The following is a 24,850-nucleotide window of genomic DNA, read 5'->3' on the forward strand; positions in this document are numbered from 1 at the left end:
AAGGGAATCAGCCACAAGGAGTTTCAAACCACCTTTCTGTACGTTATCTTCAAACTTATAGCATCATTCAGAATGTGCTAAATACTAAGTTCTTTTCTGTAGGAAGGTGTTTGAATCTTCCCTTTTTACATCTCTGTCAGCTAGGCACACTGTACAGCAATGAGAATGCACATGAGCAGGTGGCACATTTCCTTTCTTCTATGGAAGTTGCTCTATTTCATAGAAATAAATACAAAAGCTGAAGGAGGGCAAGTTTATGGTTCTGTTACTTATAGCATTGTGAGACCAAAGATCAAAACTATTCCTGTCTTAGCTGAACTATCAGTAACATAATTGTTTTGCTGAATCAAATAATAAATCATGTTTTTACTTTCCCTATTAAAAATTAAATGGGAAAGGCAGAAAGTGTCAAATCACGACATTGATCCATGACTTGGAAACTTGGTGCTCTGAAATTTACCTTTAAACCTAAGTAATTATTCTGTGTGTAGTGCATGTTCTTTCCAAGGGGTCATTGAGGAATCCAGCTTCACTCCCTTGCAAGCCATTTTATCTAGGCAGTAACCTTCAAAATAGAGAAAGGTTAGCAAGAAAAGGTTAGTACTTTCTTACAGTGGGAAGAACATTGATTTTTTTTTTCTTTTTTAATTCAGACCATTCTCTGAAGCCAGATGTAGGCCCTTAACAAGCACTTCTGCCAGGAAAAAATCCTTTGCAAGACCTTCTTAAAAAAGGGCCGGGGGGGTGGGGGCGGGCAGGGGGAGTCATTGCAATGTTGCTGTAACAGTCCAGCAAAAATTGTAGATTTGTTTCCAGGGAAGGCTATACATTTCATAGAGACCCTGAGCCGAGAACTTGACGATATCACTCATGGATGAAAAAACTGTTGGCATTCAGAGATGTGAGGCTGATGAGAACTGAAGTCAGAGATAAGACTATCTCAGGGGTGATATAGTCTGGTTTACTGATACTTTGTCAACCTCAGAAAGATTGTAAGGGCCCCAGAGAATTGTGGTCTCTTGGATTCTATTATTTTGTTTGAAACTGAACGATGTTAATTTTTTTTAAATGCAGTTCACTGTACAAATTGTGCCAATCTTGTTTAGCAGCTCTTTTTCCATGTGGGAAAACTGGTAACAATTAGCTAGCAGTATTTCATAGGTAACTCATGAAGTGAAGATACCTGCTGGAAAGGAAAGTATGTGAAAAATTCATATGGACAACCTAACAGAGAATGAATGAGTTACCATAAGGTTTCGTATTCCATCTCAGGTAAATAAACAGAATACAGTGATAAAGCAGTTTACTTATGTGTAGACCTGCAAGGTACTAGAAAGAAAAAACTTACAAAATAGTTTTTTCTCTTCTGATTGTTGTGCCATGCATCTGCAGCAGGCTACCTTGTTCTTCAAAGGTGAATGCACTGAAGTTCTCACATTCATCTGCACATCCATCTACTTACCTCGTCAGTAGAAATTCCATGTTTTCAGCATTTAGGTCTTCCTACTGTGTTTAGCCCATCCTTTTTATTTTATTTTTTTCTTTTCAGACTAGCATTCTTAGTAGGTTTCTAAATAAGTTTTCAAATTTTAAAGTTGCAACCTTTAGAAGACAAGGGAATCATAAAAGAAACGAGAGGGAATAGGGACTTAAAATTTTTACCATCTGTCTCTAAGAGAATTTGACTCCCTCTCTGTTCCCATACTCTAACTCTGCTTCTCAAGACAAGTGCATAAAAACATGATACATTCTTGTCATTAATAGTGATCTTTTCAAATCTGTTGTCCCCAGCTCTGAGGCTCCAAGACAGAGCTGTTCCAAAGCCAGGGAGCCTGGAAGCTTCGGTTCCCCAGCAGTCCAAGTCATTTGTTAGGAAACCTGGCCATGCATAATGGACCACTGAAAATTTGCCTCACAGTCAGCTTCATAACAGTCACTGCAGCATAATTCAAAATAGAAGAATGCTAGACCTTAAATAATACTAAGATTCCATTGGAATTATTTGAGAATTCTTGACTTTTTCTTGAAACTTCTAAACCAGGGCTTGTTTTTTTGACATAATTGTTACCTTTCTGTTGTTCTTGTTATCTCTTCACTAATTAGGAGCAACCTAGAAGAGGCACAGAGATGGGTTAGGAGAGTGCTTATTGGAATGGAAATTTCCCTCAGTGATAAAATTCACCTGAGAAAATAAATCAGGCTGAGAGTTTGGGCTGGATAGTTCTGGCATACGATCACATTAATGGAGCCATTTTGCCTTAAAAACTTTACCTGAACTGTACTATGTGGGCATACCACCCTGGGTCACAGTTAGCTCAGGTATCTTTATATCAAAATGTGTAATGCAGACATGCAGTACACTTAACAGGTATGAACTGAATACAGATTTTTTATTATAGTAGAGTTACCATTATATTGCTCAAAGGCTGAGACATTTTATCCCAAGTTCATCCCAAAAGCAAACTTTTCTAGATGAAATATAATCCCCAGAAAGTACTGGTTTGTAATGGAAATGGTGACAGGCCCTTAACTACAGAAGCTCTACCAGCTTTGCTATGCTACAAGGTCCCTAACTGAATTTTTATTCTCTAATTCAGTGAGAGGATTTTGCTTCCAAATCACTTTTAAAATCCTCCAGCTGTGCCATTTCTTGGTTTATGAGAGCTACGTTACTTTTCGATTAAATTATACCAATGTTCATATATTTTCTGCATTAAATTGTAGTTATATCTGCACTTTTCAGATATACTGGGATCTGCCCAGCCCTTTCATTTTGCCTTGTAAGTACCCAAGATTACGAGTTTTGTATCATATTTAAGAGTACTGATAAGATAAGCTTTAAAGTTACTGTTTTATTATATCATTCTCAGAAAAAAACTAAGTAGACCTTGTTAGATTCTCTCAGGGGAGATGGAGAATATATATAGGATTCCCCATTTTACATATGAGGCAAGAGAGGTAGAGATTTTATGTCAAAGCGTGTTGTTGACTTCTTGCTAGAATGTCTTTCAAGAAATGTGTGTATTTGATATACTACCTCTTCTAAATATTGTGGTCATTTGAGAGACAGTTGCCTGAACACGGGTATCTAGTGTCTTCTTTCAAGTGCAATGAGGTTTCCTAGTTGTCCTCCAGATCCCATTCCAGAATGATATGAGTTCCTATAGATCATGTATTGTATGTTTCAGCCCTGTGTGGATATTTGGGATCCTCTGGGATATCTTAAATGACACTAGATAGCCATTATGACTAAGCTGTTACTTATGATGGCCCTGGAGCTGCCTTTAAAGAGTAGGTTCATCTTCTCTCTCTGGAGCAAGCCTGAAGCAAGCTCCAGATTCCTTCCAGACCACAGGGGACCACATACAGTACAGCACACTGCTGCACTAATATGCCAACAGGCATGTTTGGACAAGCTCTCCACAGGTAATCTTCAGGCTGCCCACAGGGCAACCATATGGACAGAAGGTAAGCAATATGTAGACCATGAAGTGCCTGCAGCCAGTCCAGACCAGCGTAAGAAAAACCCACTGAAGAGATCCAAAGAACATTTTTAGGCAGATGAATCTGCAGCTTGTTCTCTGCCCTTTTGGCCATGTTTCCTGGGATAGCGTTCTGATTACTACGTGCTTTGTAGATGTAGTTTGTCACACTGAAGACTGGGAACATACCATTCCCATTATAATTTTGAATGCAACTTGCTCTGCTTCGTTATTTTCTGACATCAGGACAGTGCTGCGTCTCAGAGCATGACTATCTTTAACAGTATATTTTGAGGGGCTCAGGTTTCAGGAGTACAAGCAGGTTGATGAGATTTCTGGAGTCATACCTTTGGATTTAGGTATCTGATTTGCATATAAGTTTGCAGTCACCTTAGGGCATTTCAGTAAGGCTTCTGTGTTTAAATAATTGAATCAGCTCCTACTTGTCTTCTTTGGTCAGAGCCAAATAGCCATCCAGACATCCAGATTTCATTGACTGGAGTACTTCTAGTACTTATTGACACTTACTTGTGGAAACCTAAATGTAGATATCTTAATCTCAAATGAAATACTACTCTAAGGATTCACAATTGCTTAATGCCGTTTGAGATCCTTGCCTTGGGACCTAGTTATCTAGGCCCACTTTGTAATGAAGGGGGAATTGTCATTTCTAGAGGGTGATTCATTTAATCTATTTTAGCTGCCTGTTTTAAGAGGAGAGGAATATCCCTCTTGGATATTTCCTTTAAATATCCTCAGGTGAGTCGCTTAGAATTAGAAGTCTTCAGAATAACTAAGATTAAGGTGAGATGTTTCCTATCCTGCCTTACTTTTGAATACAACCCTTTAAAAATGATGAGAGAGATGTCTACAGTGAATATGGCCCTGTATTTTATTTTTTTAATTAGCAATGAATACATATAAGTCTTCAGTGAATACATATATGTCTTCATAAAATAGTTACCTCTGTTCAGAGGTGTGGGTTTACAAAGAATCAAACTTTGGGAGCTTTGCAACAGTCTCTAACTGAGACAAATAAAACATCTGACACAAAGCAAACATCACAGAGTGCTTACACTGACTTTGTCCTTTTGCCACAAGGTTTGCAGCTTCTGAAGCGGAAATACAGACAGGAAGATGATCTTCCTGGTGGAAGATACTATGCAGAGTATACCTAGCCTGAAAAAGTCATAAGCATTAGACAATCTGTATTAAAATCTATTAAAATACAGGACAGAGTCATGGGGTAAAGAACAGCAGAGACCCTTCCTTCGTCTGGCTTCCTGTTTTCACTTTGAGTAAGTCTTATTACCCCAGCCTGCCTGTTGCCTTTCTCCCTATAGATGGGCACACATGTGGCCTCTGATCGTCTCCTGTACCCATTTACTGCATTTCCATATGTGGGTCTTCAGCTCCTGTATGTGCTAAATTATCATGATGTCCCTGGACAATTCTAGACCTGTGAGGGTTCAGCTGATCTATGTCATAGGGAAACTTTACGGACAGTGGAGGAAGGGAGCAGATACATCCATAATTCCACTGCTCTCCTTTTTCTGATAGTAGCATTAGTCCATAATGACAGTGTGTTTTCTGATAGTTTTTGTGATCTTTTCCCTGAAGGTCTTACACAGCTGAGTATATAATATTAAACACACTCTCGCACATACAGTAACTTGCTTCCTTCATCCATCTTGTCTTCTCTAGAGGGATTTTTTTTTTCACTTTGATATGTTGCTCACCTTTTTACCACTCATCTTGTTGGCTATTTCCTCTGTGGTTTCAGACATTTTATGCATGGCTGCTTACGTCTTGTTTTCAGAGTCTTTCTGCCTAGGCCTGGAATCATTTTTGTCAATTCAATACTACACCCCATTTCCAATATATAACAGTCTAAATTCATTTTTGCAATATCTTCCCACCTACTTTTCAACACTGCCTAGGCTTAAACACTGGGGAAGTGGGATTTGGAGTGAAGGTGGAGAGGAAGACTTTACTGAAGGGGATACAAGAGAAACAGCTGTGTGAAACCCAGGTTCATTTCTCCAATACAGTTAATGAGGTCTCTAGCAGCCTGATTCAAACCCCATTTAAATCACATGTAAAATGCAGTCACCCTTTTGCAATTTTTGGACCATTTTAGGCCAGTTTTCCAACTGGGGAATAATTAAGTGGAATGAAGGGAATGTTGCAATGGGGGTCTATAGCAGGCTGCCTCACCAGGAAGACACAATAGAGGAGACTTTCCCCTGAAAGCTGGTTGAAGTCTCCCACTCTCATTCCCTCATCCTCATGAGGAACCGCATGGACATCTGTGGGGAGACAACTTGGCACTGGATAGTTTTCCTTTTGCAAATGTTAGAGGGGCCAAAAAGGGGTAAGGCTGGATTTGACCTGCTGCTCACAAGCAAGAAAGATCCATGGTGAGTGTGGTCATGGACAACAGCTTCAGACAACTGAGTTGAGGATCAAGGGGAAGGCTGGAAGGTGAGCAGCAAGGTAAGGTCTCTGGAATTCAGGATACCAGATATCAGCATGTTTAGGGAATAGCTAGGCAGAATGGCCTGAGAAGATATCACATGAAGGGAGGTAGACAGGAGACCTGGTGTGGTTTTTTTTTACGAATAAACCATCCTATTATGAAGAAGGACAGAGAATTTTAGCAGAAGACTAATATAAAACTTTGTGTGAACTAACACACAATAAGGGAGCATACAAAAGGTGTAAAAAAGGTTCAGCAGCAGAAAAGGAGTACAAGTCTGACTGTACTACAAAGTTGTGAGTGGGACCAGGAAGAGTGACACCGAAAGGATGCCTCTGAGCAGAAGGCTGAGAAGCCAAACAGGTACAGGTGAAGAGGAAGACAGAGAGCCTTCATCATGCCAAACATGAGCAGTACTCTTCCTCTGAAATGTTGCTATAAGTTCTGATCTTGTACACGTTTAATTAATGGGAATCTGTCCATTGGCTTTGCTGGGCTTTGGTTTCAGATCCCTGTATGTTTAAGGATTATACATTATGAGGCAGGGAATCAGCAATCAGGCAATGGAACATTTTGAAACCTCATTATCCAAGCAAGATATGTTTGTCTAGAAAGATTTTAGTCTCTATTTCTACTTCTTTATTTGGTCACATCTGCACCTTTATAGTTCCTCCTTTCTTCCTCATTCTGCACAGTCCTGTCATAAAACTCTTAAGCAGTACAAGGCAGTATGGAATTAAGGTATGAGTAATAGCAAGAATGTCCATTATTCTATTAGAATGTTATTCTAACATCCAATATTCTATTAGGAAAAAGCTGTTTGATTCCTGCAAATTTCAAGAATTAATCAAGTTTTAGCTCATCACCTGCACCATTAGCCTTAAGCAGTATGAAAATCTTCTGCATAATCTACTGACATAGAATCAAGTTAGTTAAAGAGAATTTTTCCTTCTGATATCACATAATTGTATTTAGGAAATTTGAATCTGCAGTTCTACAATTTTCCACTGCTGTGATTCACAAACAGATTGACCAGGACATGCCTCTCTTCTATAATAATTATTGTCCTACCATAAAGACTATTCTGCATCAGAGGTTATTGCTTAAAAATATTTTCAGCAGGCCCAGGAGAAAGCTGGAAATGTATAATCCCTCGTTTTCATGAAGACAAATTGCATTTTAAAATTCTCCTAATGAAGCAGCATTCATCAGACCTCCTTCATCTATCTTTTCAGAGTGAGTTTCAGTGCACAGATAAGAAGATTAATGCCTCTGAACTTTCCAACACTTTTTGTGCCATTATAGTAGTACCCCAGTGAGATGAATTAAATCAATATGGTTACTACTGAGTTCAGAAACGTTTTTACATGTTATGATATTTGCTCCTTCTCCCTTTCTATTATAAGTCAGTAAAGCTAAAATAAAGCTATTGTGAATTCAAGTGGAATCTTGTCTCAATACCTAGGACTCTTAATCAATGGAATGATTAGGACAAAGGCCATCAGTAAAACAATTCTTTCAAGTTCGTGTGTGTGTGTGTGTGTGTGTGTGTGTGTGTGTGTGTGTGTTTAGGTAGCTGTATATGGATATATGCATACATCAGGCAAATATCTTTTAAATGTTTAGGGATTTTGCCTGCTTCTTCATTTAAAACAACAGAAGAATTGTCAGGTGGCTGATAGTCAGTATCCTACCGAGGAATCCAAAATCAGAAGTTGTCTTTGAATATTGACCATCTTGCCACAAATTCCATTTTTCCAGCTCCCTGATTAAGTGACTTCAGAGTGCTGAGCTCCCAGAGTTTCTATTCAGGTCAGCAAATGCAGTGATTACTGGTTTCAGTTGTTAGTAGCTGAAGTACACTCACTTATTCTGCGTAACATCTCATTCCATGTGCATTCCCATCGAGGCAAGTGAGGCTGGTGTTGTGTAAAGGGCTACTCAACGTGAGAACAGATATAAGAATCTAGTAAATACGCCTGAGAGAAGTAAGGTTAATGGAAACAGCTGTATTAGTTTAAATCTACTTTCCAGTATGCATGGGGCTTCTAATCAGATGCTAAAAATTATGTGTCATCCAGTAAGAGATCAGAAATAATAAAAAATAAAGAACACATGATTTGTCAGAATAATAAAAATTAACTTAATCACGATCGTTCTTCATAGACAGGATATTTACAAGAAAAACCTGCAGCATTTTTTTAGATTAAAATGTTTTGCAGAAAGTATTTGGCAAATAGTTTTAAACAATGCATGCAGCTGACAAAGTCATAATCTGCTTAGACTCCATGGTATTGCCAAAATACAGGGAACAAAAGCAATGGTGTTTGCAGACCAAAGCTGTAGTAGAATTTACATGTCACATCTTTCATACACAAAACTACTTCAATCACCATTAGCAATACAATGAGGGTCAACCAGTTTTTCATTAAGGCACTAGGAATTTAAGATAATAACATAGAAAATAGCTAAGTAAAAAAAAATAAATTGCTTCTTTGCTTTTTAACATATAGATATATGTGTATATATACATATGTACGTGTATATAGATAGATAGATAGATATGTATACCAATCAGAGCTCCAGCATGTTGTGCCAAGTCTGTCAATGACATATTACAGGATGGCTTTTTTATCTGTAACTTGTCTTGCTGGAAGCAGCAGTGTGACATGCCTATTATTTCAATAAAGCATTCACATTTCACAAAATGCTGCTGCTCCTCTCTCATGGTCTTTTTAGAAGCAACTTTAATTCAATTATTTTTGCATGAAAAACTAGTAGTCAGGAATATTTTCCTACTTGTACAATTAAATGAGTCAGGTTATAGTTTGAGTAGCTTTCAGATGACAGGTATAACCCTTATTATACCTTTAAGAACAATAACAAAACTATCTTAATACTGGTGCATAAAACAAAAGTCCAAATTCACACAGTCCTGACTATTCATATTCTTATTGTTGTGCAACAGGTCAAGAGGGTGAAAATGTGATGATATATCATCATTCTCTTTTATTTTTACTAGCATAGCTGTTAATGGACCAGGACTTAACCATAGCACACACTGAACAAACACAGAATCCCTTCCGAAAAAAACTTAGGGTTTATATATATGCGTTTATAAAGTTTCCAGTAAATATGCTGGGTGGCATTAATGTTATTCTATCAGAAGTATGTTAACAGCTTTTTCAAACTTCCTCATACACATATAAATTACTACTCCCATTTTGGAAGTAGCTTTGATCTGGTAGCATACCAAAACACTGATGCTAAAGAAGAACTATTTATTTTAAAAGTATGAAAACTACTTATTTATTTACTACCATCCTGTTTGAGAGCTCCAGTTCTCCTTCGTGTCTCCTTTGTAGATTTTGGGCAAATTCAAACAGAAAAGATGGTCCTTGCCTCAGAGGGCTCCTGATCTACATGTAGAACAACCATCAACAGCTAACTATATATGTAGACAGCAAGGTGAGTGGAAAGAAACACTCTTTACTGTGAAACTCAGAAGCTGAAAGAGTTGTAATAATCATCAAGATTTTTTTTGTACATATCATGACAGACTGTCTAAAAGAAAGATTTTAAGGAGGATAATGAAGTTGTTTGTGGAGCTCTTCCAGGCATATGAGACAATATGAAAGAAAGCAACGAAGCAGCTGATGAGGAAGTTGACTTACTTGGTCTAGGATAGGTAGCCTAGATGTTGTCTCTAAAGAAGGAACTGTTAGGGAAATTCAATAATAGTCCCCAAATATCTAGAAGATTGCTGCAAAGAGAACTAGAGCAACCTTTCCCTCCCCATCCTGAAATCATTGTGGATATGGCAAGAAGTAGTTGGCTTAAACTCCAGCAAAGAATATCCAGAATTCTGATAGGAAGAGCATTAGAGGACCAAAACAATTTACTGGGCAGCTTCTTAGCTATTGGTGCTTAGATGTCTTTCAGATAGGCTAGGCCTAGGTTAAGGACTTAAGGCTGGCGATTGTTGGCAGGAAGTAATGCGTAGACTGGAAAGAGGCAAGAGCTCCAGAAGTGAACACCACTAGCTTGTGCCTAATGTGCCTGAGAAGGGGGAGTTAGCGAAGGGTTAGCAGGAAAGCTGTAGCATGATCTCATCCATGTGCTAGGAAAATATTCCTTGCAGCAAAATTCTGGAAAGTTGTAAGTAGGGTGAGATTTCATTTACCAGGGCCAGAGAATGGGTGCTGAATGAGGTAACGTGAATGAGTGATCTATCTACGTGTGCTTACTACATTTTGTTTTGGGATATCTGCATTAGCATATAGGGCAGCAAAATGATCTGTCTAGCAGTCAGCTCCTCATCAAATTTAATTCCGAGGATACTTATTTGTGTTGTTTGTTCCAAGAAATATTGAAACTGAGTGAAATTCTTTGTCAGCATTAGGCAGCAGGTCAGACTAGATGATCAAAATTACCCCTCCTGGCATTAAAAATTATTAAATCCAGAAGGATATAAATATATACTGCACTTACAAAATGAGCCTAATATTCTAGTTTACAGCAAGCAAATGCAAATATGTGATGCATAGGGTTAAATCTAGCTTTTTGAAATCTGGCTCTATACCATATGCACCAGTATAATATGCATGAGTACGTATGTTTAAGCACTTACATATGTTATCTAAATTTCAAGGTTTTAAATGGACATAGCTGATTATTAGTGAGATCAAACAACAGAGCCTCTCAAACATTAGCTACTACTAGGATGAGATAAAACAATTCTACCACCTCGAGGGTTCCAACTCATTCTGTTGAATGGGTAAGAAGACACAGAAGCCTAGATTATGCTTTTAGGCACTGGCCTCAGCAAAGAGTGGTGAACAAACTGCATTACCCCAGGAGACACCTTTGAGATACCCTACATGTATGGGAATCTCCTTCCCTTATCACTTTTGCTTAAGAGAGAGGGACTGGCATTTTGCTGACAGCCCATTTCATTGTCAAATAACACCATCCCAGAAGTTACCTTGCATTCATTTAACTACATGACAAGGAAACTTATCCAAGAGTCCATTTCCTTCCTGATTATTGCCTGTTACCTGTAAGAGGTATGAAGTAAGAGCACACACCCATATAACTGGACCAAAAGTGCAGGAAGTTCAGAAAAAAACTGGTAGAAATCTCTTTTTTTCTTAAAAAAATATCCTCTGCCAAGGTGTACTGTTCCATATATCCAAGACATTTTTCTCAAGCAGAGGGAAGTACTCAAACTTACTGGAAGTGGGATTCATCTCACCTAATGTTATGTCTCTGTGGTGTAGACCTCTATACACTGAGTTAGTTCTCCAGACTGTCTTTGTAGTCCAGGGAGAGAAATGCACACTGCTAGAGTATAATTCACATCCTCCTCCTTCATATATCTAAACTAGATCAAGACAAATCACCATCTAGAAGTGCCCATTTCTCTTTGCTGATTATAAATTGAGTCTGGACTGGCTGGTTCAAATCTAGATGTCCACACTATGGGCACTTCTCTCCAGTGACTGAGTTGGGGAAGAAGAAAGCAAAAAGAATTTGTAGGATATGACAACATTTTATTACAGTTTTCTGAGTATTAGCAATCCATGAAGATAATGAGCTTTTATTTTTCTTACTACTTGCACTATTGTTATCTTTATAGGCCTATTGGAATAATGAGCTGAGAAGTGAAGAGAAAGTATAAGGTAAAGGGTTTCAGAATCTGCAAATGACCAAATGATGCTAATGCAATAAAAGGGTAGGAGCTCAAACTATATGGGAAAGCTAAAAAGTCTGCTAATGAGTATTTTGAGTCCACCTGGATTGACCTACCAAATGCTAATATAAACCAGGAAGATGAGTATAATGGAAGAGTAAAAGCCCAGAAAAAAAAGCATCATGAAGATCTCTAAAAGGAAAACTTTGATAGCCGGGAGGTGCCAGTTGTAACACACTGTTTAAGCATATACTTACAATAACTGGATTATCTTGGGATATCTGATACATTATGGTGATAATACAAAGAGTCTATAACTTTAAAAATTCATAATTAAAAGTACCATATTAGGGGGCCATATATAATATTAGAAAACCATGTAGAGGAGAGATACAGAGAAGCAAAATGTGCTTAAAAGAAAAAGCTGGGAAAAAATAGAAGGACAAAGATAAATTGTAAGTACCATAACATTATCATAATAATCCCATCATAATGTATACTGCAGAATCACTAAGAAGACAGAACAGACTTGAAAAATCAGAATAATAAAACACAGCTGATTCATAATTGGTATCAGGCAGAAAGAAGCAAAAGCAAACACAGATGAGAAAAATAACAACAGTAACAAAGGGGAAACAGGATGCAAATGTATAAAATAATCTCTAAAATAAGTTGCTATATTGCTCTGTACAAAAATTAATCATCTCATTGAAATAAGCCCTCTAATACCAGAGGTTCAATAAGGAAAGTCTCTCAAGAGAGAAACATAAGCCTTTCCAAAGGGCTATACATCCCATTTGTCATAGATACTTATTTTAGGATGGGATGAATTGGCCTCTGAAGGTGCCACTTCCTTTCACTTGACATAGATAGTATGGAAGATCAGAAATTTGAAATATCTCTTTCTTCCCATTTGTTTTCCCCATGGAAAGACACAGGCAGTATTTACAGAGGGACACATAGAACCACAGAATAATTCAGGCTGAAAGGGACTCCGGAGGTCTACAGGGCAACCTCCTGCTCAAAGCAGGATCAGCTACGGCATCAGACCTGGCTGCTCAGGGCTTTATCCTGGGCTTGAATACCTCCAAGGATGGAGACTGTACAGGAGAGTTTATGTGCATGTGTAAGTATCTGTTAAAGGTAGTCTATATTAAAGGTGACAGATACTTCTTAAAATATTAGGCTATATTGCTTAGTCACTTCCTGTTCATGTTTTGGCATATTGCTGTTGATTTATGATATGGGATATAATGCGGTTAAACTAATGCTTAGAGACCTTAGTCAGGGATAAGAATATTTTGTATTTAAAAAGGAATTAATTAAGAATGTGATCTTCAATAAAGAGAAAAGCCACTTAATCTGGGGACCTTTATAAAATAGAGGGGCGGGGAGGTGAGGGCAGGAAAGAAAATTGAAATTGGCTGTAAAAAAATAAATATAGTGTGGAACTGTAAAAACATAACAGTTGAGTGCCATGTTGTGCAAACTATAAGCTTTAAATAGAGAACACATACCCAGCGCAGTCTGCAGTTCCTGTTCCTCTTTAGAAAAAGTGATCAATATAAAGTCTTTGTCCTCTGAAATGCCAACTCCATTCCCAAGTAATGGGATTCCTATGAGGACAGTTCTGTGTGTCCCCAATGAGTCACAGAGTGCCTTCTTATTTGCTTCAGGGATCTGTCAGATTCCAAACTCTCAGTTCTGCATAGGAATTCTTAGAAAACATAGGTCTGTTATTCTAGATATTTTATTAGCTAATGTTTACTACTAGAAGAATCATGAAGTATGCATAAAGATATCAAAAGAATTACGGTTAATACTGAATCCTCAAAGTAACCTAAATATCATGTTGAGTACAACATATTTAAAATATCAGGTTATGTAAGTGCTACATAATCATTTAAGAGGACAGCAGCCTTATTTTATTATCAGCCATAAAAGCGATTGAGTAGTGTTAGTCTCCACTCTGAACAATATACATTTATATTGTTTCCAACAAAATGTCTGGCTACAAGAGGGTCGTATCACTGCCAAGTTTAAACTAATACCAAATAAGGCAGCCTGTCCAAGGTATAGCTAGTCATTCTATGCTGGTCCTGTGTTACACACAGAGAGTCACATTAGCTGATCAGAGAGTTCCTTCTGACTTGAAAAATCTATGAATCTAAAATAATACTTCATCTTTTCCCTGTCAGCATAGGGTTTCACTAAAATATCCCAATACAAACATCCCAAGCTGATATAGACTTACATTTCAAATTCACATGACAATTTTAGGTGAAAACAACATGAGCTCTCAAGATTAAACATAAAATTTCTAACCCATGAAATATATGCATGCGTGATCTTTTAGACAGCAAAGTTGTTTACCCAGGGGCTGTTTTAAGTATATGAGGAACTATCCTGTCAGCACTGTTTTCAAATAAATTCTGTAAGAAAAAAAAAAAAAAAATCCATGCATACTTGTTGGATTAATGCAAGGATCCTGGCTGTGTCCTTATTCTGAAAGGTGCAAGCGAGAGGGAAAGCAAGCCAGAAACAGCCATATGGCTGTCACGACAAGGATCTATTATTAACCAGATTATATAGCAGTATCACTGGCTTTTATGTTTAACATTGTGGTGGATTTTGTGGCCCACTGAGGTTTAGATGTGTATAGTGCTGAATACTAGATATTTAATGCTGATGGAGTTTCAGCTGATATCAGTGTTGGTGGACCCTCCTGAAGACTCACCGCACATAGGAGGACACACAGCCTCTTTGCCACATGTGGTGGCACCGTGTTGGTGGAGGCCAACAAGCCATTTCTCACTTCTGGTCACAGCTACTGCATTCAGTAACTACAATTCCTCCCCTTCTTTCCATTTTTGAGGAAAGAAAACCAACTACTTCGTATTTCTTGGAGTTCGTCCTATAGAGACCCAGTGAATCAGAATGAGACCATTACCAAATGGAGTTGTATTATCTTTCTATAAATGAAAAATTTCCCCATGCTAGTAACTAGGGGCTCAGAAATTTGATGAATTCAGAAATAAAACTAATAAGTCCTCTAGGTATTTTGAGATATTTGAGGTGATAGATCAGTCCACAAATGATATCTTAAACACAAGATGATTTTTAAGAAGTAACATCAGCAAAAAGGTAGAAATAAAATTATCCAGAATATATCACTTAAATTCACTCAGCCATGCTCACAGAGGAATAGTTTCTGCTTTGCAGTTACCTTGAAATCCAGCTTTATATTTGAATAATTGGCAGCTCAACTCTGTGTTTTCAAAAATAAAGCTAAAATGAAGCAGAAAATTCAGATTTTAACTTGACCAAAGTAAAAAGTGTTTTCTTCATAAAACAAAAGTTGGATGGTCAGTTTTTGTGTGGACCTATCTATTTTACACTTTAAGCTATGTGTTGGAATTCTTATTCTGATTTTGTGTGAAAAGTTTATTATTACAGCTGGTTCAACTGCCATTTATATGTGTGTGAAGAAGGAACAACTCAAATGAACCACAGTTATTCTTGATTTACATCATTGTAACTGAGATGAGAACATGATCTGAGAATTAAAAAAGGATAAATCAATTGCACAGACTGCAAAAAACAATGAAGATAACACCAGCTTAACCCATTATTCCTGAAAGTCTAAAATCATAATTGCTCCCTTTAGTGGCATGGTAAACTCCAGATTTGGCTAATTTCTTTTTTAATTCTTTTTTAATCTGATGAATACATTTTCATTTTTATAAAGTCTAATAGATGGTTGATCTAATTTAAAGCTTATAAATTATACAGTTATATATAACTTGATTACAGCATATAAGCCTAATAGACTGGTGATCTTTTTCAAAGATTCAAAGTATCATTCAGTTCAGTATTCCATGGATGATGAATTTTCAGTGGTTATCTGCTCTAAAGCTGTGAATTGTGCAATAGATATTGTGGATCACCAGTTTTATTAAAGTGGTAAAAGTGGTTCAATTAATTATCAATACCTCTTTAAAAGAGAATGAAAATTAAGACACTTTAATGGGAAATGGAATATATCTTTTTTTACAGTAACAGTTGCAGCTCCTATTCAAACAAACAAACAAGTTAACAAACAAAACCAGGGAGAGTTTTTACAGTAAAAGTGGCCATCATTTATTTGAAAAGGCAGGGAAAACCTACTATGGCTCCTTTAAATCTCAGGTTTTATGCTATTTAGGGTGTTCTTGCACCACTCTACTTTCAGTATTCTTAGCCATAGAAAAAAAGCAATAAATACATTTTTCTCCAAAATGTCTTATTCTGTTGACTTACTAATGACTTCCCTTGAAAGACAGACAGCACAATTGCTTTTTGTATTTGAGGTAGTTTGGTTTCATTGCCAGCTCTAAATTAAATCCTCCTTGAAATGATGCAATTAGCTGCGTGGCAGTGAGAAATGTGCCCCTGCCCTTTCACCCACCAGCCCGAAGTGAATGGCATTCCACGAGTGCTCTTCTGATACACCGATGTACCTGCCAAAATTACATTTTGTTCAAGGGAGTGCAAGTGATCAGTACTGTGCCAAAAGAATGAAGTCAATACCCTTTTCTTACTAATATTTCCTCAGAGCCCTCGACCAGACAAAATTAAACTAGAACTTTTTCTTTCTGATTCTTCAAAGTAAGACACTTGACCTTATCTATTGAACCTGTAAGAATATTTTCTTCATAATACTAATTTCCCTTCTACAAAATCAAGAATTAGCTTAATAAAAATAATACCAAAAATGCCAAAAATATTATACCAGCATAGTGTGGCTCTTTGTCCCTCTCTAGCAAAAGATCATATTTTGATAAAAGGAAAAAAAAACCTTATTTTATTAGGACAAATGACACACCACTACTGATGGATAAAACTCATCCCAAACTGATATAAACCTCAGTAGCTCTAATTCTCATAGAAGACTCCACTGGGAATGAAATCCAGGGATGGCCCTTCTGCAGTGACTGAACCTGGTGCCTCTGGTTTTGAAATATAATGTTAAAAAGAAATCGTTACATGAAGTAGTAGCATACTTGATACAGCCAGCGGAGTGAGACAAAGATCTACACTCCAGTATTAACAGTAACAGAGGAGAAAAATAATGCAGCAACAGGCTTGCAGTTGACTAATGAGTCTTGGAATAATGGATAAGTTTTATAAAGCCTTATATTCCCAGGTTTTGAAATTCTTCCTTAAAAGTTGGGAATTTTACCTTACTCTCCTTACCTTCTCTTCTTACGATTAAAAAAGAGCAAAATCATTTATTTTTCCACAAAAAATAACAGAGAGGACACATCACCTTCCAATTACTCAGTACAAATCCTTAGTTTCTTGGGATAAAAAAATGTTGATTCCAAGGAAATTAACATTACAGTGCACAAATTCATAATAAACCTGCGAACAGTCTTGCCAACCTTGAATATTCTAAAGTCTTGAGCAAGGCCCAAAGAAATCACTAGATGAGTTTCTGAGATGAATATATTGTTTACTTATGATTTTTTTAACATTTATATTTTAGGCAAATATTCAAGCTTTTTTCCTGTCCACTGGAGACTTACTTAAATAACAAGAATTAATGAAAACTGAGAGTCTTATCTAATACCTACATCCAAAATAAGAAGATAAAAAGAAGATGTAAAAGCAGATTAATTAACAGTGCTGCACTAATGTAAAGGTACAGTTTAGAGATTCTCCAGCTATATCCCTGCTACTAAATTAAACTGTCTGAGGGACTGCTCCCTGGCCTGGAGACCAGCTGACGTTCATTGTCTGGACTATCTGTACTATTAAACTCTTTTCCTCTCCAAAACAGGAAGGACTCATGCAAACTATCTGTTGGGTATGTCTTCTGGCTCGTGCTAACTTCTGGGCTGTGCCCAGGAACTGTCCGGGAAAGATTTAGCTAGATTGGACCAAAACAAATCAAGGATCTGTTTAACAATATAGGAAATCAAGCTCCAATGCCTGTTCCCATTCCTTGCCATGGTCTTGCTTACCACTGCCAAGACAGCTTTTAAGTCTAGCACACTAGACCCTGATTACCATCTGCCAAAGCCAAAGAATACAGCTTGGAGAATTGGTAGGTATTTCACCAGAGGGTCTCAGTGATTCTGATACTTCTGTTGGTTCAGTTTCCGGTGACATGACTTCAAACTGAGTGTTACCTGTTAACTGCAGAAGAAACACTAACCGATGGCTCTAAGGGATATAATAACCTTTCAGACCAAAACCAATGCAAGTCTCACTTTAAATGAGTCCCCTTCTAGATGGTGGGTTCATTAATGTATTTGGAAATGCCTATGCCAGGAAACAGACCAGGGTCATGACAGGCATGAGTACCAACATGTGGTCCTCTAAATGGTTAGACTGTTGGCACAAGCACGGGAATGGTTGTGGCCCAGACTAACACTGCCCTAGACAACCATCACGCATGCTTAGGAGATGAGTAGAGGCCAGACACCATTCCTAGTAAGAAAGAAACTGACTAATTAAAGATATTCCAGGGCACAAACCTTCTGGGAATACTAATTAACAGTTTAAGTCTCTGGGAATGTACATAAATTGAAGCATACAACGTAAAAATATGACAAGCCAAAATAATTTGTTTTACTTCAGATGTCACAGATCTGTATCCTCTGCTTCCTTGACTTATCCATCAGTCTTTTAATTTCTTCGGCATGTGAAAAAGACTCAGATGCCCAGGACTGCCCCAGCTTGCAGCTCCTCTTCCTCCTGTCATGGATGTACTCTGCCTCTTCTTGCTCTCAGGTCTCACATCTCACTATAATTATCTCTCCTTCAGCCCCTCCTTGGCCTCTTTCTTCTTTTCCCTCCTCTGAGATTAATCATTCTTTCTTATAATTTTGAGGCCACTTTCAAAGGTGACATCCTTATCAGCTTCAGCCTTATCAAAATCTGTTTCAGCTCATCCACCACGAGTTACCCACAGGCAGAGATTTTGTGGTTGGTAGTAATAGTCATTTCAGGCATAATCCCATTCACAGAATCACAGGATGATTGAGGTTGGAAGGGACCTCTGGAGATCATTTGGTCACACACTCCTGCTCAAGCAGGGTCACCTACAGCACATTGCCTAGGATTATATGCAGACAGCTTTTGAATGTCTCCAAGGATGGAGACTCTAAAACCTCTCTGGGCAACCTGTGCCAGTGCTCAGTCACCCTCAGTACCCAGTAAAGAAGTTTTTCCTTATGTTCAGACTGAACTTCCTATGTTTCAGTTCGTGCTTCTTGTCCTATTGCTGGGCACCAATGAGAAGAGTCTGGTCCCATCCTCTTTACACCCTCCCTTCAGATACTTATACCCACTGATAACTGATAACATGCCCTCTCAGTCTTCTCTTCTTCAGGCTGAATAGTCCCAGCTCTTTCCTCGTATGAGAGATGCTCCAGTCCCCTAATCATCTTAGTAGACCTTCTCTGGACTTGCTCCAGGAGCTCGATGTCTCTCTTGTATTGGGGAGCCCAGCACTGGACACAACACTCCAGATGTGGCCTCACCAGTGCTGAGCAGAGGGGGAGGATCACCTCCCTCGACCTGCTGGCAACACTCTTCCTGATGCACCCCAGGATACCATTGACCTTCTTGGCCACAAGGGCACATTGCTGCCTCATGCTTAACTTGGTGTCCACCAGCACTCCCAGGTCCTTCTCCGCAGAGGTGCTTTCCAGCAGGTCAACCCCCAACCTGTACTGGTGCATGGCGTTATTACTCCCCAGGTGCAGGACCCTGCACTTGCCTTTGTTGAACTTCATGAGGTTCCTCTCCGCCCACCTCTCCAGCCTGTCCAGGTCTCTCTGAATGGCAGCACAGCCCTCTGGTGTATCGGCCACTCCTTCCAGTTTTTTATCATGTGTGAACTTGCTGAGGGTGCACTCTGTCCCTTCATCCAGGTCACTGATGAAGAAGTTGAACAAGACTGGACCCAGTACTGACCCCTGGGGGACACCGCTAGCTACAGGCCTCCAACTAGACTCTGTGCCACTGATCACAACTCTCTGAGCTCTGCCATGCAGCCAGTTCTCAATCCACCTCACTGTCCACTCATCTGAACTACACTTCCTGAGCTTGTCTATGAGGATGTTATGGGAGACAGTGTTGAAAGCCTTGCTGAAGTCAAGGTAGACAACATCCACTGCTCTCCCTTCATCTACCCAGCCAGTCATTCCATCATAGAAGGCTATCAGATTGGTTAGGCATGATTTCCCCTTGGTGAAGCCATGCTGACTACTCCTGATGACTTTCTTATCCTTCATATGCTTGGAGATGGCCTCCAGGATGAGCTACTCCATCACCTTTCCAAGGATGGAGGTGAGGCTGACTGGCCCGTAGTTCCCATTTAAGCAAACAAACCATCTGGATTTAGCAGCTACTCTGGGAGACAAGAGAAAGCAGACATATCTTTTAGTCAAAAGAGAGCTTGTCATTTGTCACAGAAGTAACACTTTATAGTTTTATTTGAGGTAAAGATCTACTGCTGTAGTGAATTCCTAAGTTCTGTGCTATTCAAAGAATCATCACACTATTTAAAAATAGATCATCTAAATGTCTTATTATCTGTCCCATCTCTAACTTCTTTGTTTTCATAGTATTAAAGTGTTGAGCTTAAGGAATTCAAACACAGATAATGCAATCCATTGACCGCCAGGATGTTAATATCAACACACATTAGTGGCAATGGATTTTTCTTTTTCCCCGAATAATATTTGTTTTGCGTCATACATACTGCAAGAACTAAATGTTAATTCAGTTGTCTCCGTTCAACTTGCTGCTCTCAATGTTTATAATCACAAAATTACAACAGACATGTTCACCAGAAATTTACTGCAGAGGCTATCAGGTGAATGGGTATTTCCTCCAGAAGTTTCTCTGAACAGGTTTGAAATATGTTCATAGAGTAATCTTAATGTTTACCAAAAATGTAATCTAAAATAAATTCTTCTTTAAAAAAATTCTGTAGATTTAAAAAAAATCAAACATTCAGATTCAATCTTAAGTAAAAAAGACCATTCGATTTATTTTTCAATGGATTTCTGAAAACATTTTTGAGTTCCTCCTGGTTTTTGCAAAGCCTTTTGATTTTGAGAAAGCTACAATATCAAATTAAATATGGTTTTAGTCTAAAAGACTAATTAGGCAAAGGGTGATATACCTTTAGGAAGAAAACAAATGGAAAAAAAAGAATAATTCCTTATATATGGAAAGTTAGTAAGTATCTTCTACTCCTTTGACCAGAAAAATTTTCGTAACCCTTTTTTCCAGATTTACAATAAATAAAGCAATCTGGATGTCCTGTTATGTCAGCAGATCCTTATCTTTAATGAATAACCAGATAAAACATATCAGAACCAAAATTTAGGGACACTCGTGGCCGGGAAAAACTGCCTCTACATTAGCTTGGGGAAAAATATCTTTAAAATAGCTAATACTTTTCTAAAGAGAGAATAAAAAATGCAGTCCAATGATAACATCTTCATATCCTGAAAATAAACATTTACAGCATTACTGCCAATGAAAGCAGAGATAAATCCCAAATTAGATAGCATAGTATTTAGCTATATTAAATAAAGCACGTACTTCTTCAGAATTAAAACTAGCATTCTTTTCAGTCAAAAGACACAGGATATGTGTCTTTTACAACAATAAAACCAATATCTAATTGATTGTGCCTTATTTTCACCAGGCTTTGGTAGAAATGGTCACTAGAGGTACAAGCTGGTGCTCAAAGGTGAAGGCTACCTAGAAGTTCATTTAAAAAAAATGCTATGGGGTGATTAATTTGAAAGCAAACAACAGCAAACTCCATTTAAAAAAATGACGTGCAATTACCAAGAAAATAAGATGTATCTTGTGTCATTACAAAAAAAAAAAAAAAGGTATCTGCCTTCAGAAAAAGTCAATCCAAATGGAACAGCTGGGATGTGTCTACACACCATCCAGCACCTCAGTGAAGAAAGCATCCATGTGAAAAAAAGTGATGATAGTCTACTCATTGCTCTAAGAGATACACATGCTCTGTGTTCGTTACCCCTAGGGAAATGTGAAGTTGATTAAATGGGAGAGGTCTGTGGCAGAGCAGAGAACTTTGAACAACAAATGAAAGCAGCTGGAGAGTGCATCCATCCACATCACTGGGCTGTGAAAGAAATTTGTAAAGTCAGCTTGAGGAGGAGCATAGTCCTGCACAAGCAGGTCTGATTCCAGGGTCCCGCTATTTCTCAGAGACCATGGAGGACAAATGGAAAAAGTCAGACATGATGAGACTTAACATCACTCTTGGCTGAATTTTTCAAGGATCTGTCCTAAACTTTGTGCTGTTCACTATCAGAATTAACAGCCTGGGTGATAATAAACAGAGCCTGCTTACAGAGTATGCAGATGCAAAAAGCTGAGAGGGACTATGAGTATGCGTTAAACAAAATTACAGTGGAAAATTACCTTTTCAATTTGAAAAAATAACCTGGGGAAAAAAAAAAAAAGACGGGAGGAATTTTGACATACTACTTTCAAGCAGAAAAGGAGGACAAATAGAAGGTGGTGAATAGCTAATTAGTCAGCAGTTCTTCAAGCAACATCTGAGGGTTACAAGTGGGAAGCAGTCACCGTATGACAGCAAATGCTATATTAACATGTATAAACTGCAGTATTGTTCTGGTATAGAGTAAGAGTCAGGAAGTATTGCCTACAACTCCGCTAAGCACTGAGAACACTTCAGTCTGAGCACTATCTGGTTTCCAGCATCACACTTCAAGAAGTTGGCCTAATTGAAGAGAAAAGCAATGACAGATCTAGAAAACATGAGGTATACGGAAAACAGCAAAAAAGCAAATTTGTTCAACCTACTGAAAGAAAGACTGAGATTCTTCCTTTGATAGGCTATTGAAATAATGAAAGGAATAATCTGTGCTTAATATCTATGGAGGTTAAGACAAAGATTATGGAGAAAAATTCAGGCTGGACATTAGGAGGAACACTGCAATGAAAATACAGATTTCCTCAGGAATCTGTGCTGTTTCTGTCATTATGTGTCTTTCAGAACAAACTAAAAAATATCCATGAAAAAGAAACAGCAGTAACTTCTGTCTCCTTTGTTTCATCCCTGCCCTTCCCTGGATGATCCCTTGGATTCCCTTTCAATCCTGTTTTTGTGATTCTATGACTTGAGAAAGCTTTTCAAAAGATAATGGCACTTTATTGCTATGTACTTTTTTAGTACCTAAGTATCATTAAAGTTAATTCTATTTCTGAATTCACAGAGCTAATTCTGAAGTTCCCATGAGAATCCTACTATCTCTTAATCTTTTTTTTCTGCAAGTATCCTTTTATCAAAGGATTCCTACCAATATCAAAAATTTCCTCATGAAACATCTGTAATTAGTAGATCTGTAGAAAAAAAAATTCTAAGGCAAATGAGTATAAGGTCATTCTGGAAGTCAGAATTAGAGTTACAGTATGAGTTATCAAGTATCAGGTACGTATTCCATTATCAGCAGTGATAGAAAAAAGTGCATCTGACTGCAAGTGGTATAAATGGTATGTGTTTCTAAGTAGATTCTTGTTTCATTTCCTTCTTTTTGTAGTTTTTGATTGATTGCATGTTTTATTGTCTACCTCAGCACAGGAGAATACAACTGCAATCTGGCACTTCTGAGCTCATGTATGAACTGAATGCATTTTGAATGCTTGCAGCTGAGTTCAATGGAAATTATTATGCACCTGTGATGATACAATCTGATAATTCATGAAACACTTTTCTTCTTAGCTAGCTCATCAAAAGACGATAATACTCCCCCCCCTACTTCAACTCTAATACTCCCCCCCCTACTTCAACTCTAATTTAGAATGTTAGCTCTAAAGGAAAGCAGATACAGTTTTGAAATTCATGTCCATAAAGCAGGATTGAAGGGTATTTATGATGAAAACATTTAAGTCTGCATATGTATATATCAACACTGTGACTGAAAGACATCAATATTTATTGTTGCTCCAGGCAAGTACTCACTGGGGCAACTCCTTTATCTCCCAGTTTAATAAACTTAATCTTAAACCTATCAGTCATAATATTATATAACTGTATTATAACGATATATGTATTGCTGTTAGTATAAGTGAGGAAACTAAGGCACAGAAGACCAAACTGTGACCAAAACTTATCCTATGCTAAAAAATGATTCAATGATTCAAAGGGATATGTAAGCTGTCCTGATCAAGGAGTCAGAGAATTGTTAAGGTGGGGGAATTTGTACTCATGTCAAGTTGTAACTGAATCTTCTTTACCACAGTCACCCACCCCTAGCCTGTGGTGAATGTCAAAGCCAAAGATTAAGCAAATTGTAATAGAGATCCATGATGCTGTCATAATGACTGATAACAGCCATTAAAAGCTAGAAAATATTTGAACACAGGAGTCACTCTCACTTGCATTTGCCCCATCTGATGCTTCAACATCCAGTTGTGAGGCATCAAGTTCTCCTGTCTTAGTTATATTTACGTTCCTTTTATAGTGTGTACTCTACTGTGCTGTTACAGACTATTAAGCTCTAAGTTCAAGTAACTTGATCATGACCACAAATTTACCTCAATGATAAGATTCAGAGTTTGCCGTTCATGTAACATTTCCAAAATTTTCCATGGTAGATGTAGGTATGTAACTAGGAAGTGTTGAATATCCAGGAGGTAATAGGGGTGTTTTGGACAACATGATGATCTGGTTTCTAAATAGGTATTCAAGATTGGGATGGGGAGGAGGGAGGGTATGCTTGTGTTATATTCCAGACTGAGCAGGTTGTAAGGAGTTTTTCACTGCTCGTAGTATCTATAAAGCTATCGTGTTTACAGCATTTCCAAATGCGTTTTATGTATTCAGTAGACCGTAAAGTTCACTGTCTATTGTGCACATGTAGATCCTAGCATTTTATGATAAATTGATAGTTGACCCAACAAAACATTTCAGTAGTTCAGCCTGCTTCAGTATATTATTCCAGGAGTACCTAAGGTCTCAGAAAAAACACAGATCCATTGACTCCCATGCATTCTCAGTTGATTAAGAATGCCTGCTAAATATTCATAGGATATTTTTGTTAATATACTGTATATTATGTGGTCGTTTCAGTTAATCACACTCAAGCAAAAATAAGGCAATTGCTTTTTTTTTTTTCCCCCAGTGGT

Source organism: Apteryx mantelli, chromosome 3, assembly GCF_036417845.1.
Source record: "Apteryx mantelli isolate bAptMan1 chromosome 3, bAptMan1.hap1, whole genome shotgun sequence".
Taxonomy (NCBI): domain Eukaryota; kingdom Metazoa; phylum Chordata; class Aves; order Apterygiformes; family Apterygidae; genus Apteryx; species Apteryx mantelli.